The 17,742-nt window shown below is 32.9% G+C and overlaps 1 protein-coding gene across 1 annotated transcript in view; it reads left to right on the top strand.

Annotated features, from left to right (window-relative positions):
* The window catches only part of LOC139524791 (ATP-dependent RNA helicase DDX1-like), a 188,436-nt gene that overhangs the window by 87,910 nt on the left and 82,784 nt on the right, over positions 1–17,742 (top strand). The gene's annotated exons all lie outside the window — the stretch shown is intronic.

Below are 17,742 nucleotides of genomic sequence, written 5' to 3' on the forward strand. Positions count from 1 at the left end.
ATAGTGATGTGGCGGCGGCTTAGTACGGCGGCACCGTTATCTAACTTCTTAAAAGCTTTATATTTTAGAAGGTGGAAGACCTGGATGCTTCATACTTTGTATATAGATGCCTCATGTTACGAAGTTTCCGTCAGTCACATGTCCAATGTCCTTGACCTCATTTTCATGGTTCAGTGACCACTTGAAAAAAAGTTCAGATTTTTTGTAATGTTGAATTCTCTCTTATTATAAGTAATAAGATAATTATATTTGGTATGTGCATACCTTGCAAGGTCCTCATGCCCGTCAGACAGATTTCACTTGACCTCAACCTCATTTCATGGATCAGTGAACAAGGTTAAGTTTTGGTGGTCAAGTCCATATCTCAGATACTATAAGCAATAGGGCTGGTATATTCGGTGTATGGAAGGACTGTAAGGTGTACATGTCCAACTGGCAGGTGTCATCTGACCTTGACCTCATTTTCATGGTTCAGTGGTTATAGTTAAGTTTTTGTGTTTTGGTCTGTTTTTCTCATACTTCATGCAATAGGTCTACTATATTTGTTGTATGGAATGATTGTAAGGTGTACATGTCTAGCGGGCAAATGTCATCTGACCTTGACCTCATTTTCATGGTTCAGTGGTCAAAGTTAAGTTTTTGAGTTTTGGTCTCTTTATCTAATACTATAATTGCCATAGGTCAACTATATTTGGTGTATAGAAATATTTTATGATCTATATGTCAGTGGCGCAGGTTTTATTTGACCTTGACCTCCTTTTCACGGTTCATTGATCAGTGTTAAGTTTTTGTGTTTTGGTCTATTTTTCTTGAACTATAAGTAATAGGTCAACTATACTTGTTGTATGGAAGCATTGTTAGCTGTATATGTCTGCCTGGCATGGTTCATCTGACCTTGACCTCATTCTCATGGTTCATTGGTCTTTATTTAGTTATCTTGGATAATGTTTAGTTTATGTGACAGTTGTAATAAAGCTTTATATTTAGGACTTTCAATATAATATCAATGATTAATAAAGAAGGTGAGACATTTCAGCGTGTGCACTCTTGTGTTAACTACTTATTCCTTTGTCTCAATCTAAGAAAAATGTCATCAAATATATTGAACTTCAGCTGTAGACCATCAGATATCCTTTCATATACACCACAGTTGAAGTACCATACGTCGCTGAACCATTCAGTCTCATTTAGCCTTTTCATCAATTCATTGTTTCTTTTGGAAATCGTAAACTCTTTGCCATTGCTTTATATGGGGGTTGCATATTCTGAATTTCATAAATTAAATATATCGAAGCTATTATTGTGCATATATGTGATTATTTCTTGCGGGAAATAGATTTGAATTACTATAGACATAACATGTTCTTCGTAAAGTACATTATAAAAAAGTTCTTTAGATTGTTCATGGTATTTTTGTAAGAGTAATTATCAGTCCCTAACCTATTTAAATGTTGTTCCTAGAAACTGTCTACAGCAATTTATGAAGATTTTTTTACAATCCAAATTGAGTAATGAATAATTTGATACAACTGTTTATTTGAAAACTTAATGGGATTAATTTAGAATGATTATTTCAGATGCTGGTACAAGCATGCTAGAATTTTATTTTAAAATCTGTTTCAAGTTTAAAGTACATTGCTCTTTTAGCAAATGACATTACCTAATGTTGAATTTTAAATGAAAGAGTGCATTTTCATTTGAAATTGTATAAAAATGTATCAGTCCCTGATCTTACTGGGTTAACTACTTGTAAATGTACTACTAGGTCTTACTAGGTTAACTACTTGTACATGTACTGCTAGATCTTACTGGGTTAACTACTTGTACATGTACTACTAGATCTTACTGGGTTAACTACTTGTACATGTACTGCTAGATCTTACTGGGTTAACAACTTGTACATGTACTACTAGATCTTACTGGGTTAACAACTTGTACATGTACTACTAGATCTTACTGGGTTAACATTTTGTACATGTACTACTAGATCTTACTGGGTTAACTACTTCTACATGTACTACCAGATCTTACTGGGTTAACTACTTGTACATGTACTGCTAGATCTTACTGGGTTAACAACTTGTACATGTACTACTAGATCTTACTGGGTTAACAACTTGTACATGTACTACTAGATCTTACTGGGTTAACATTTTGTACATGTACTACTAGATCTTACTGGGTTAACTTCTTGTACATGTACTACTAGATCTTACTGGGTTAACAACTCTTACATGTACTACTAGATCTTACTGGGTTAACTACTTGTCCATGTTTTACTATGATCTTACTGGGTTAACTACTTGTACATATGCTACTATGATCTTACTGGGTTAACTACTTGTACATATACTACTAGATCTTAATGGGTTAACTTCTTGTCAATGTACTACTATGATCTTACTGGGTTAACTACTTGTACATATACTACTATGATCTTACTGGGTTAACTACTTGTACATATACTACTAGATCTTACTGGGTTAACTACTTGTCCATGTACTACTATGATCTTACTGGGTTAACTACTTGTACATATACTACTAGATCTTACTGGGTTAACTACTTGTCCATGTACTACTATGATCTTACTGGGTTAACTACTTGTCCATATACTACTAGATCTTACTGGGTTAACTACTTGTACATGTACTACTATGATCTTACTGGGTTAACTACTTGTATATGTACTACTATGATCTTACTTGGTTAACTACTTGTACATATACTACTATGATCTTACTGGGTTAACTACTTGTACATATACTACTATGATCTTACTGGGTTAACTACTTGTACATGTACTACTATGATCTTACTGGGTTAACTACTTGTACATGTACTACTAGATCTTACTGGGTTAACTACTTGTACATGTACTACTATGATCTTACTGAGTTAACTACTTGTACATGTACTACTATGATCTTACTGGGTTAACTACTTGTATATGTACTACTATGATCTTACTGGGTTAACTACTTGTACATGTACTACTAGATCTTACTGGGTTAACTACTTGTACATGTACTACTATGATCTTACTGGGTTAACTACTTGTACATGTACTACTATGATCTTACTGGGTTAACTACTTGTACATATACTACTATGATCTTACTGGGTTAACTACTTGTACATGTACTACTATGATCTTACTGGGTTAACTACTTGTACATGTACTACTATGATCTTACTGGGTTAACTACTTGTACATGTACTACTAGATTGATACAGAGATTCCTGAATATTTGTTTGTATAACCCCTTTACTACGTCATTTTGGCATTTCTTTGCCTCTGTCCTTTTTATTTAACAGTCTGTTATTTGGTAATTTGTTATGCCACCACTGTAGTGGATTAGGGGCATTAAGTGTTATCAATGTCTGTTTGTCCATCCCAAATGTCAAAATGCTGAAATAGTGCATTGTAAATTATAAATGCAGATCTAGTTTGTGTTTCAATTGTTTGAGGAATTTGTAGGCTTTCATACTCAGGATTATTTCATTGGTCCAAAATGAAGAAAATAACTAAGGCTTTTATTTATTAATATTTGACTGATATTATGATTATGGCTCAAGCACCTTGTAGTGAAAGAGACAGTCTGAAGTGTTACATGCGAGATGATAAAAAAATGTTTAATTTTTATAGGTTGACTTATTGGAGCTAATTTAAAGCATCCCTTTTGAACTCACAAGAAATGATAATTACATTGTGTTCGATCTGCTTGTTTTGTTATCCATAAACAATTATTTATCTATTTTTTAGCACGTTAGTACGATGATTTTCTATCATGTTTTTTTCCATTGGAAACATGTCAATGCAATTATGTTAGAGAAATTATGTCCACAATAAAACTTGATTATTCTGTGACAAGGTTATTAGTAGGGTGATAACGGTCAGCTATACAATTTTCATGCATAACATGATTCAGACAAAACAAGGAAATGTGTTGCTTCAGGTACAATTGGATGAAGTCCATCTCAGAACAATTAACTAGCTGTCCTAACTGTTATTTTTGGACTTCATGTTGTTGCATCTAATTTTTTTATTTTTTATTATTAAGATTGACGATGATTTGATTAAAGAAGACTTGTGTATAGATTAGGTTTTTTATTCTGGTTCATTTTATGGCAGACACATGATTAAAAAGCCACAAAGTAATGGTGATGTGGGTATTAGATGACATGTGAGGCAGAATTACATATTTATTCTGTCCAGACATATTGTGATTTCAGATTTGGATACTTTTATAAATCTTGTTAACTAAATGGTAAAATCACATCCTCAATTAGTTTTAGTACACTTTGGTTAAATAAAGGTACAAATTTATCCTTGTTTGTCCTAATTTTTCAGTTTCTCTGTCATATATCAGAATTGTAACACCATTGTATATATCTGTCGTGCTCCTCAGATATCATTTGTTCTTTTTTTCCCTAATAAACAATAGAATTGTGCATTATTCAAATTACCTTGACCTACATTTCATGCATTAAGGACTTTGGGAATGATTGATAAGATACATTTCTCAACAATCCGAAAAGTTATATTTCATAATATATTTCTGACTTACAGTTTACAATAGATAAGTTTCAAGATGACCTAGTTTAATTTAGAGTAAAATGGAAAAATAGGACATTGTGACATAAAGTTATTTGCTTTTTGAAATTAAATTTGTCCATCGAAAAGCCCTAATTTGCAGATTAGGAATTCATTGACTTGGTTCAGTTTCATGTTTAGATTCATCTCAGTATATTATTGATATACCACCATTTTGACAGTTGTTGTCCATTCATTTGATGTGTTTGAGCTTTTGATTTTGCCATTTGATTAGGGACTTTTTGTTTTGAATTTCCTCATCATTCTGTATTTTTCTGATTTTACTTTTTACATGATTATCATAATTTTATTTAGATGTTTCAACAAGTAATGAAAATTCCTGTGCAGATTATGCACCAATACAGATTATACATGGCTGACTCCGGTAATTAATGTTTACCGAATTTCTGTTCAGATTATGCACCAATACAGATTATACATGGCTGACTACGGTAATTAATGTTTACCGAATTTCTGTTCAGATTATGCACCAATACAAATTATACATGGCTGACTACGGTAATTAATGTTTACCAAATTTCTGAGCAGATTATGCACCAATACAGATTATACATGGCTGACTACGGTAATTAATGTTTACCAAATTTCTGTGCAGATTATGCACCAATACAGATTATACATGGCTGACTACGGTAATTAATGTTTACCAAATTTCTGTTCAGATTGTGCACCAATACAGATTATCCTATTATGGTAATAAATTATGTATGTCAGAACTGCTTTTCTGGAGTTACCTGCATCATGAATTCTAACAAGAACAATTTAAACCAGGGGTAATGAGTAGAAGCTATGTTATAGTATATTAAATCAGTGTATGGTACCTAATAGGTAAGAGCAATATATTTGCATAAAAGAGCATTTATTGTCACTGACTGTATTATAGCTCAGTTAGATGTGTGTGACTATTTCAGAAAACTTTTATCTCCTTTTCCTTTCTTTTTCAAAATATTTGACCAAGATTATAATCTGACAATTTGATTACAGTAGAAGTTTTCTTTGAATGAAATATAGTACAAAATTCAATGTTGTATCTGTTTATATCCTTAGAAACCTAGTAAAAAACATCTATGCTATAATGTCCTGACTTTTGATGACTGCCTATCGCAGGAAACAATCATTTAGAACGGAGTTACCACCTACATAATGGTAGTGCTTTGATTTGGTTTTTTACGTGATTGATTTTAGTATGACCTATTTCAGAAAGAAGAATGGGATCAACAAATTTATACCATACTTCTTAAAAACATCGTACTAATGTGATGAATTTAGTTTTAGTTAAATAGCAGTTGTTGTAATTCATATAAAAAATAAACCTTTCCAAAATTGTATCTCGATCGTAAAGTGTTGTACATCCTAATTGTTTACATGTCATTCTATTCCTAATCTAACCAATTGTAAGTCCAAGTGGATTCCTTTTAATATGAAAGTCTATAATTGCTTATATGATATCAAATGGAAATACGGGAATCTACAATCTTTGAAATATTGTACAAATTACATTAGGATTTTATAATGATTTAAGTGTTATGAAAAAGGAAATCCAATTGTCACTATCTGTACTGAGACGAAGTGCGATGATTACGTGTGCATTCAATCCTATAGGGAAATCTGTCCGTTACTTTCGTTAGAAAAACGGCAAATTGATGCAGGCATCTAGCAAATTCAGTGGCACTCAGAGACTGCATGTAATTAAAATGCAATTAGTAGTTCATATGAGTGAGTGTATTCAGTATCCATGGTTTCTATTTATAGATGAAAGGGTGTTCTACAAAATCATCAGAGACTTTATAAGCATATAATTTCCATACCACTCAATTCCATACTTAAGTGTTTTATATATTATTGATGATCTATTGTGAAATGCCGAAGTTCAAAATAATTATGAAATACTTTGTACCATTTATATTGTTCCAGCTCTGTACTTGATGAACTGAATAAACTAGTTTAAAATATGCATATTGTGAAATAGATACAAGAGGCCTATAGTTTTTGCTTATACTCATGGATTAAGGTTTGTCTACAGTGGAAGGACCCACTATCAAATTCATGAATAAAAATTGTTAGCACGTTCACAAAACCAATTTGAAATGTTGATATATTTAATAAGAATCTGTATTGAAATCGTTACTAGCAATGCAGATTTTAAAATGGTTATCTGGTATTTAATGAAATCAATTGTCACACTTTACTGAAAATGTTCAATTTTCTACATATTTGATTAGCACAAAGAGTCTCTTCTGTCAGTTTGTAGAGAAATCTTATCTAAAAATCTAAAAATTCTTTATATTTTAAAAAATCTGTCCCCCTGTTTTGGAGTTACTGCCCCTGAAATGTTTTTTTTTCTTTATTGGCATTTCCTTTTAAAAAAAAGCTATAAGAGGAAGGTTAAAGTGTTTTTGCTAAAATTATCAACATGATAAGATGTATTTTCTTAAAAAAATTGACAAATAAAATAACTTGTTTAGTTATCAAAATTGTTTCCAATTATTAGCAACTTTATAATGGTTATGTTATCTTGAAAAAAGGGGAGGAAATTGCAAAAGGGTTCACAATAACCAGATGTATCTACCAGTAAAATTGGAGAAATCTCAGTAAATCTGATACAGAGTTATTGCCCCTAAAAGATTTTATTTTTTAAGGGCATTTTTTTGCCCTTTTTTTGGCTAAAATCGTGAAAAAATTGGAGCAAAGTTTAAATGTAAATTGCAGAAAAGATCACCATTATAAGATATATCTACTCTTATATTTGTTGGCAACATGTTTTGGTGTAATTGCCCCTTAAGGAGGCTCGAGGGTACAAAAAAATCAGCAAAAATTGAAACATTTGTTTTTTCATTACAAATTTTATTTATTATACACTATTAGTTGTTACTTTTTGATATGGTACAAAAATCAGCAAAAACAAATCAATTCATTTTAGCCCCAGATGACTTAAAATGTTTATATCATTGAAAAAGCTCCAAATTATCTCCCTTTAGTGAAAAAATGCCATTTTTGGCATTAAAATTGAAATAACTTTTATTATTCATCAGTGACCTATATTTTTTATTATTTTTTTCAAATGAACTGTACTCAAACTAAACTATTGTAAAATTTAAGCGATTTCTGTCATTTGTTCTTTTTTTATTTCGATTTTACCTTTTTTAGCTCACCTTCGGGCCAGGTGAGCTTTTCCCATCACTTTGCGTCCGGCGTCCGTCGTCGTTAACTTTTACAAAAATCTTCTCCTCTGAAACTACTGGGCCAAATTGAACCAAACTTGGCCACAATCATCATTGGGGTATCTAGTTTAAAAAATGTGTGGCGTGACCCGGTCAACCAACCAAGATGGCCGCCACGGCTAAAAATAGAACATAGGGGTAAAATGCAGTTTATGGCTTATAACTCAAAAACCAAAGCATTTAGAGGAAATCTGACAGGGGGTAAATATGTTTATCAGGTCAAGATCTATCTGCCCTGAAATTTTCAGATGAATCGGTCAACCCGTTGTTGGGTTGCTGCCCCTGAATTGGTCATTTTGAGGAAATTTTGCTGTTTTTGGTTATTATCTTGAATATTATTATAGATAGAGATAAACTGTAAACAGCAATAATGTTCGGCAAAGTTAGATTTACAAATAAGTCAACATGACCGAAATGGTCAGTTGACCCCTTTAGGAGTTATTGCCCTTTATAGTCAATTTTTAACCATTTTTCATAAATCTAAGTAATCTTTTACAAAAATCTTCTCCTCTGAAACTACTGGGCCAAATTAATCCAAACTTGGCCACAATCATCTTTGGGGTATCTAGTTTATAAAATGTGTGGCGTGACATGGTCAACCAACCAAGATGGCCACCACGGCTAAAAATAGAACATAGGGGTAAAATGCAGTTTTTGGCTTATAACTCAAAAACCAAAGCATTTAGAGGAAATCTGATGTGGGGTAAAAATGTTTATCAGGTCAAGATCTATCTGCCCTGAAATTTTCAGATGAATCGGTCAACCTGTTGTTGGGTTGCTGCCCCTGAATTGGTAATTTTGAGGAAATTTTGCCGTTTTTGGTTATTATCTTGAATATTATTATAGATAGAGATAAACTGTAAACAGCAATAATGTTCAGCAAAGTTAGCTTTACAAATAAGTCAACATGACTGAAATGGTCAGTTGACCCCTGAAGGAGTTATTGCCCTTTATAGTCAATTTTTAACAATTTTCATTAATTTGGTAAATTTATGTAAATTTTTACCAAATATTTTTCTCTGTTACTAATGGGCAAAGTTCATTATAGATATAATTGTAAGAAGCAAGAATGTTCAGTAAAGTAAGAACTTCAAACACATCACCATCACCAAAATACAACTTTGTCATGAATCCATTTGTGTCCTTTGTTTAATATGCACATAGACCAAGGTGAGCGACACAGGCTCTTTAGAGCCTCTAGTTTCTCTTATTAGTTCAACAGAAAAACAGCCCTTAACAAAAATACATGCTTCTTTCAAAGGCAGATTGTGAGCCTAAATGATTGGTGACCCCATATTTTTATTCAATTTTTAGCTCACCTGGCCCGAAGGGCCAAGTGAGCTTTTCTCATCACTTGGCGTCCGGCGTCCGTCGTCGTCGTCGTCCGTCGTCCGTCGTCGTTAACTTTTACAAAAATCTTCTCCTCTGAAACTACTGGGCCAAATCAAACCAAACTTGGCCACAATCATCATTGGGGTATCTAGTTTAAAAAATGTGTGGCGTGACCCGGTCAACCAACCAAGATGGCCGCCACGCCTAAAAATAGAACATAGGGGTAAAATGCAGTTTTTGGCTTATAACTCAAAAACCAAAGCATTTAGAGCAAATCTGACAGGGGTAAAAATGTTTATCAGGTCAAGATCTATCTGCCCTGAAATTTTCAGATGAATCGGTCAATCGGTTGTTGGGTTGCTGCCCCTGAATTGGTAATTTTGAGGAAATTTTGCTGTTTTTGGTTATTATCTTGAATATTATTATAGATAAAGATAAATTGTAAACAGCAATAATGTTCAGCAAAGTAAGATCTACAAATAAGTCAACATGACCAAAATGGTCAGTTGACCCGTTTAGGAGTTATTGCCCTTTATAGTCAATTTTTAACCATTTTTCGTTAATTAAAGTAATCTTTTACAAAAATCTTCTCCTCTGAAACTACTGGGCCAAATTAATCCAAACTTGGCCACAATCATCTTTGGGGTATCTAGTTTAAAAAATGTGTGGCGTGACCTGGTCAACCAACTAAGATGGCCGCCACGGCTAAAAATAGAACAAAGGGGTAAAATGCAGTTTTTGGCTTATAACTCAAAAACCAAAGCATTTTGAGGAAATCTGACATGGGATAAAAATGTTTATCAGGTCAAGATCTATCTGCCCTGAAATTTTCAGATGAATCGGTCAATCGGTTGTTGGGTTGCTGCCCCTGAATTGGTAATTTTGAGGAAATTTTGCTGTTTTTGGTTATTATCTTGAATATTATTATAGATAGAGATAAACTGTAAACAGCAATAATGTTCAACAAAGTAAGATCTACAAATAAGTCAACATGACCAAAATGGTCAGTTGACCCGTTTAGGAGTTATTGCCCTTTATAGTCAAATTTTAACCATTTTTCGTAAATTAAAGTAATCTTTTACAAAAATCTTCTCCTCTGAAACTACTGGGCCAAATTAATCCAAACTTGGCCACAATCATCTTTGGGGTATCTAGTTTAAAAAATGTGTGGCGTGACCTGGTCAACCAACCAAGATGGCCGCCACCGCTAAAAATAGAACATAGGGGTAAAATGCAGTTTTTGGCTTATAACTCAAAAACCAAAGCATTTTGAGGAAATCTGACATGGGATAAAAATGTTTATCAGGTCAAGATCTATCTGCCCTGAAATTTTCAGATGAATCGGTCAATCGGTTGTTGGGTTGCTGCCCCTGAATTGGTAATTTTGAGGAAATTTTGCTGTTTTTGGTTATTATCTTGAATATTATTATAGATAGAGATAAACTGTAAACAGCAATAATGTTCAGCAAAGTAAGATCTACAAATAAATCAACATGACCAAAATGGTCAGTTGACCCCTTTAGGAGTTATTGCCCTTTATAGTCAATCTTTAACCATTTTTCATAAATCTAAGTAATCTTTTACAAATTCTCCACTGAAACTACTAGGCCACAATCATCTTTGGGGTATCTAGTTTGAAAAATGTGTCCGATGACCTGGCCATTCAACCAAGATGGCCGCCACGGCTAAAAATAGAACATAGGGGTAAAATGCAGTTTTTGGCTTATAACTATGAAACCAAAGCATCTAGAGCAAATCTGACAAGAAGTTAAATTGTTAATCAAGTCAATATCTATCTGCCCTGAATTTTTCAGATGAATTGGACAACTGGTTGTTGGGTTGCTGCCCTCCAATTGGTAATTTTTAAAGAAATTTTGCCGTTTTTGGTTATCTTGAATACTATTATAGATAGCGATAAACTGTAAACAGCAATAATGTTCAGCAAAGTAAGATCTACAAATAAGTCAACATGACCTAAATGGTCAATTGACCCCTTAAGGAGTTATTGCCCTTTATAGTCAATTTTTTACAATTTTCATTAATTTGGTAAATTTATGTAAATTTTTACCAAATATAGTTCTCTGTTACTAATGGGCAAAGTTCATTATAGATATAATTGTAAGAAGCAAAATCGTTCAGTAAAGTAAGAACTTCAAACACATCACCATCACCAAAATACAATTTTGTCATGAATCCATTTGTGTCCTTTGTTTAATATGCACATAGACCAAGGTGAGCGACACAGGCTCTTTAGAGCCTCTAGTTCCATTAAGTATAGGATAATGTTTATTTATAGAAAAATATAGTGAAATCCTATATTTGAAAAAAAAATGATTTAGACCCGCAAGCCCCCTTAAATATACAGGTTTACTGTTTTGGGGCAATTTTTGCTGTTATCTTAAAAACTATAAAGCTTAAGGCTGAACATCTAAAGTGCAACACAAAGATTAACTATACACAGTATGTGCATATGAAAGTCTTAATTTGTAAACGGATGGTTTTTTTCACCAGATCAGCAACTATTAATGCAATAAAATATATCAAGTGAAACTTGTGTAAGCTCACTCATACATAATGTATCTAGCTGTTACCAGGCATTGTGATTTTTACATTACTCATTAATGTGTCCAAATTTGGTTAAGGAATTTTATGGTTTGCATGATAGATTGTAAAGTTGCTTTTAAAGTTTTAGACTTTATTGGAAACATTGCATGTCTACTAAATTGCTTGAACAGTTGAGTACTACGAATTTGAAATTTTGTTGCTTTTAATGTTTTCTTAATAAGTTTTGATGACAATGCACCTCTGTAACTGACTGTGGTTGGAAGGATCTGTACTTGGAAATTAATTGAGCCTTTGTAACTATAAGTGCGCCACTGCACTATCATGCAACATGATGAAGGGCTTCGATAACAAGATGTCAATTCCTTGTCTTATACCACCACAGAAATGATTTCATGCAATGTATTGTATTGATCTGAAGCCAAAACATGTCGAGATTAATGCACAGGTCATACATCAAAAATATAACATGTTAAGAATTAATGCCTTTTATAGATACTCGTGATTTCCCACAGTGCATCTGGATTGATAAATAGAAATCTTAGTAATAGATTAAATCACCACGAAATAAAACTTAACATCAAAGGTTATATATTACCTTTTAATTTACGATAATATCTTGAAGACTTGGATGTCTTTTGAGGTACTGAAGTTTATTATTAAAACATTGATTGTATCATAATTATCAGTTTAAATTTAATGCTACGATTGCTATTATCATAGCCATTTTGTATTGAAACATTACTGTTTTTCGGATATGTGCTTTGGTAGATTCCATCTGAAAATGTATTGAGCAAATCTGAAAGTTTTGAAACCAAATTTCGAAACTTTTGTTTATTTGTTATTGGAGATGAAAAAATCATGAAATTAAAAAATAGACGTAAGAAGATTTATGACTGCCAATGAGACAACTCTCCATCCAAGTCACAAATTGTGAAAGTAAACCTCAAAGGTCAAAGTATGGCCTTCAACATGGAGCTTTGTCTTACATCAAATAGCCAGCTATAAAGGGCTCCAAAAATGACTCATTCAAACAGGAAAACCAACAGTCTAATATATATAAAAAACGAGAGACAACAGCAACAAACAACAACTACTGAACACAAGGTTCCTGACTTAGGACAGACGCAAACAAATGCAGCAGGTTTTAACGTTTTAACAGGAGCCAACCTTCACCCTCACCTGAAACAATAGTAACAACACAACATAGAAGGACACTATATAATATGTCAATAGAAATGGCTTAACTCAATCAAAACGAAGTATTAACAAAACAAATCATACACTGAACGAAGAAATTTTATCTATGACACAATACAAACACAAGTATCTTAATTTGAGATACAAATATTTGCCTAAACTATAAAAAGTGTTCACACTGAAAAAGTTACCACCTGCAATGTCACACTGAAAAAGTTACCAAATGTAATGTCATTTGAGTTGATCTTATCCAGAATTGGCAAGTACAATTTTAGGAACATTCTTGTCCTATTATTACTGATTACGGGCACTGAGTCTTCCATTGGACTTGGCCTTTGTATATTCAGTGTAATAACAGGCAGTCTGTTGGTGAAGTGTCTCTGCTGACACTACTCCAATATGAATGACCTACTTGGACATCCAAGACAACAACCAGCTTTTGCCCTCACTTGCCTGAATTGTTTGTGTCTCTTCAGACATCATCCATTTAGTTTTACAATATTTTTCTCCTGTATTGGGCCAAATTGATCCAAATTTGGACACAATCATCTAAGAGGTTAATTGAGTTTAAAAAAAATGTCTCTGATGAAATAGAGCATAATGGTCAAATGCAAGTAAGTGTCTGTTATTTTGAAAACTGCTGTAGATCTGACAGGGGCCCAAAAAATGTAATTAATTGTTGATTTTATAAAACCTCATTTTCTACTTAAAGGAAATGCATGTATCAAATCTGGAATATAACCTTTGTTCCCATTTGTGTGAACTTTTGATTTTGCTATTCAATATGGTATTTTCACTTTGTTGGGACTATACACCTATATTGATACCTGAGATGCAGATAAATCCAGAAAAGTACATCAAATACACCAAACTCATAATGTTGGGGTTTTTTTTAGGGCCAGGGGGCCAAGTGAGCTTTTCTCATCACTTGGCGTCCTGCGTTCTTAACTTTTGCAAAAATCTTCTCCTCTGAAACTACTGGACCAAATTTAACCAAACTTGGCCAAAATCATCATTGGGGTATCTAGTTTTAAAAATGTGTGTGATGACCCAGCCAACCAACCATGATGGCAGCCATGGCTAAAAATAGAACATAGGGGTAAAATGTAGATTTTGGCTTATAACTCTGAAACCAAAGCATTTAGAGCAAATTTGACATGGGGTTAACTTGTTTGTCAAGTTAATATCTATCTTCCCTGAAATTTTTAAGATGAATTGGACAACCAGTTGTTGGGTTGCTGCCCCCCCCATTGGTAATTTTTGTCGAGCCTGCAACTTTTGTTGCAGAAAGCTCAACATAGGGATAGTGATCCAGCGGCGGCGGCGGTGGTGTTAGCTAACTTCTTAAAAGCTTTATATTTTAGAAGGTGGAAGACCTGGATGGCAGTGTTAGCTCACTTCTTTAAAGCTTTATGTTTTAGAAGGTGGAAGACCTGGATGCTTCATACTTTATATATAGATGCCTCATGTAACGAAGTTTTAGTCAGTCACATGTCCAATGTCCTTGACCTCATTTTCATGGTTCAGTGACCACTTAAAAAAAAGTTAAGATTTTTTGTAATGTTGAATTCTCTCTTATTATAAGTAATAGGATTACTATATTTAGTATGTGCGTACCTTGCAAGGTCCTCATATCCGTCAGACAGTTTTCACTTGACCTCGACCTCATTTCATGGCTCAGTGAACAAGGTTAAGTTTTGGTGGTCAAGTCCATATCTCAGATACTATAAGCAATAGGGCTAGTATATATGGTGTATGGAAGGACTGTAAGGAGTACATGTCCAACTGGCAGGTGTCATCTGACCTTGACCTCATTTCCATGGTTCAGTGGTTATAGTTAAGTTTTTGTGTTTTAGTCTGTTTTTCTCATACTTTATGCAATAGGTCTACTATATTTGTTGTATGGAATGATTGTAAGGTGAACATGTTTAGCGGACAGATGTTATCTGACCTTGACCTCATTTTCATGGATCAGTGGTCAAAGTTAAGTTTTTCAGTTTTGGTCTTTTTATCTGATACTAGACGCCATAGGTCAACTATATCAAGTGTATGGAAATGTTTTATGATCTATATATTAGTCGCACAGGTTTTATTTGAACTTAACCTCATTTTCACGGTTCATTGCTCAGTGTTTAGTTTTTTGTGTTTTGGTCTATTTTTCTTTAACTATAAGTATAAGGTCAACTATATTTGTTTTATGGAAGCATTGTTAGCTGTACATGTCAGCCTGGCATGGTTCATCTGACCTTGACCTCATTTTCATGGTTCATTGGTCGATCTTTGTTAAGTTATCTCTGTTAATGTAATGTTTATGTGACAGTTGTAATAAAGCTTTATATATACTTAGGACTATCAACATAATATCAATGATTAGTAAAGAAGGCGAGACATTTCAGTGTGTGCACTCTTGTTAACATATTCATTAATTTGGTAAATTTTGGAAAATTTTTACAAAATAATTTCCTCTTTTACTTATGGGCAAAGTTCATTATAGATAGAGATAATTGTAAGTAGAAAAGAACCTTCAGTAAAGTAAGAACTTCAAACACATCACCATCATCAAAACACAATTTTGTCATGAATCCATATGTGTCCTTTGTTTAATATACACATAGACCAAGGTGAGCGACACAGGCTCTTAAGAGCCTCTAGTTTCTTTAACTGAAGTATTAATCTAACTTTTCATTGGCTTACCATTTAGAATATGAAAGACAACTTTAGCTTTTCTCATCACTTTGCGTCCGTTGTCATTGTCGTCATCAGGTGTCGTCTTTTATATTTTACAAAAATCTTCTCTGAAACTACTGGGCCAATTTTACCAAACTTGGCCACAATCATCATTGGGGTATCTAGTTCAAAAATTGTGTCCGGTAACCTAGCCAACCAATCGAGATGGCCGCCATGGCTAAAAATAGAACATAGGGGTAAAATGTAGATTTTGGCTTATAACTCAAAGCATTTAGAGCAAATCTAATACAGAAAAATTGTTTTTCATGTCAAGATCTATCTGTCCTGAAATTTTCAGATGAATCGAACAACCCATTGTTGGTAATTTTAAGGAAATTTTGCTGTTTTTGGTTATTATCTTGAATATTATCATAGATAGAGATAAACTGTAAACAGCAATAATGTTCAGCAAAGTAGGATCTACAAATAAATCAACTTGACCAAAATGGTCAGTTGACCCCTTAAGGAGTTATTGCCCTTTACAGTAAATTTTTAACAATTTTGTAAATTTTGGTAAATTTATACAAAATGTTTTTTCTCTGTAACTACTAGGCAAAGTGCATTATAAATAGATATATTGTTAACAGCAAGAGTGTTCAGTAAAGTAATATGGCGTCGCAGGAGTGGGCCAATATCTGTCAACACATCACCATCACCAAAACACAATTTTGTCAAGAATCCATCTGTGTCCTTTGTTAAATATGCACGTAGACCAAGGTGAGCTCTTTAGAGCCTCTAGTTTTTCAATCCCTTTCTTCACTTCAATTAAGTTGCAGTTATATAAATGTTATTATAATAACATGAAAAACATAACTATCTGAGGCTTCTTTATAAAAAAAAAAACTGAGTGACTTAGTTTCATTATATGTTTGAATGAAATGTTAAAGATTTTAGAGGGTTTTTTTTCTTGATTTTTTGTTTACAGAGCCATTGGCATACAAAAAGGGTCAATTATAGTATGTAGAAAACTTAAGTGTTCTTCCATGGTTTTTAGAAAAAACAGGTGAGTTTTATGTCTATTCCTTAAAGACAAAAACATAATTTTAGAAGTCCTACATTAATAAGGAAAACTGCTAATATTTTTTGCACTTATTTGAAGTGTTTACTAGATACTCAACGTGAATGTAGAAGAAAAAATTGCCTGTTAATTTCAGGAAATAATGCTGTTAGCTCTGCTGTACAAATGTCAAGGGGAAGGAAACATTTATTATTTTCAGTAATAAAAGGTTGGATTTCATTTATATTAAAACATAAAACAAATTGAATTAAACTTGTTTTGGTTTTTTGATTGAATCCTGTGAAATAAAAAATTACTATCAAAGCATGTAGTAGTTTATATTTTCATTAAATCCTCAGTGCAAAATGCTAACAAAAACATTGTTATAGGAAATTTGTATTTTTTTCCATGTGCATCGGAAACTATTTTTAATAATAAATCTATTATGAATGGTTTGTTAATCTTAGTGTCGTCAATTTGTCATAGGAAAATTTGCTATTCGTCCTACGACGTTTCTGTTCATGGTTAATACGTTATCTACATGCAATACAGAAATCACGATCACCATTAGTAAGATTGATGGTTGGCGTAATCGGAAGACATTTCCAAGTTTTATGTTTATATAGCCATTAATAAATTGTATAAATCAAACATTACTGATGAAAAGAGCAAGAATATTTGTTAAATGTGACAGCTTTCTAGATACAGGACACACACAAAAAAAAGTCCAAAGATTTATGGCGGTAATCTTTTGAAAGACTTAGATATATTTTCTCTTATCTTGTAAGACTAAAATTGCAATTACTAACGTCATATAGTGACTTTGTCGAAGAATAATAAACTGGATTCCAATCCTTTATATTTGTTTTTTATTACAGTCCTTCTTTGTTCATTATTTTTTAGGTTCTTAGGCAACTTTGACCATTTATTACTGGGCATTACTTCATTGAAATGTATACTAAATAAGGAATCATTTGAATTTGATTACTGATAAGTCCAGAATAATCTTTAGATATTAAAAAGTGCCTTTTAAACTATGGATACCATTATGTTTAGTGGTTGCAGTGAGTTTGTTGATGTGGTTC

Source organism: Mytilus edulis, chromosome 5 (genome assembly GCF_963676685.1).
Source record: "Mytilus edulis chromosome 5, xbMytEdul2.2, whole genome shotgun sequence".
Taxonomy (NCBI): Eukaryota; Metazoa; Mollusca; class Bivalvia; order Mytilida; family Mytilidae; genus Mytilus; species Mytilus edulis.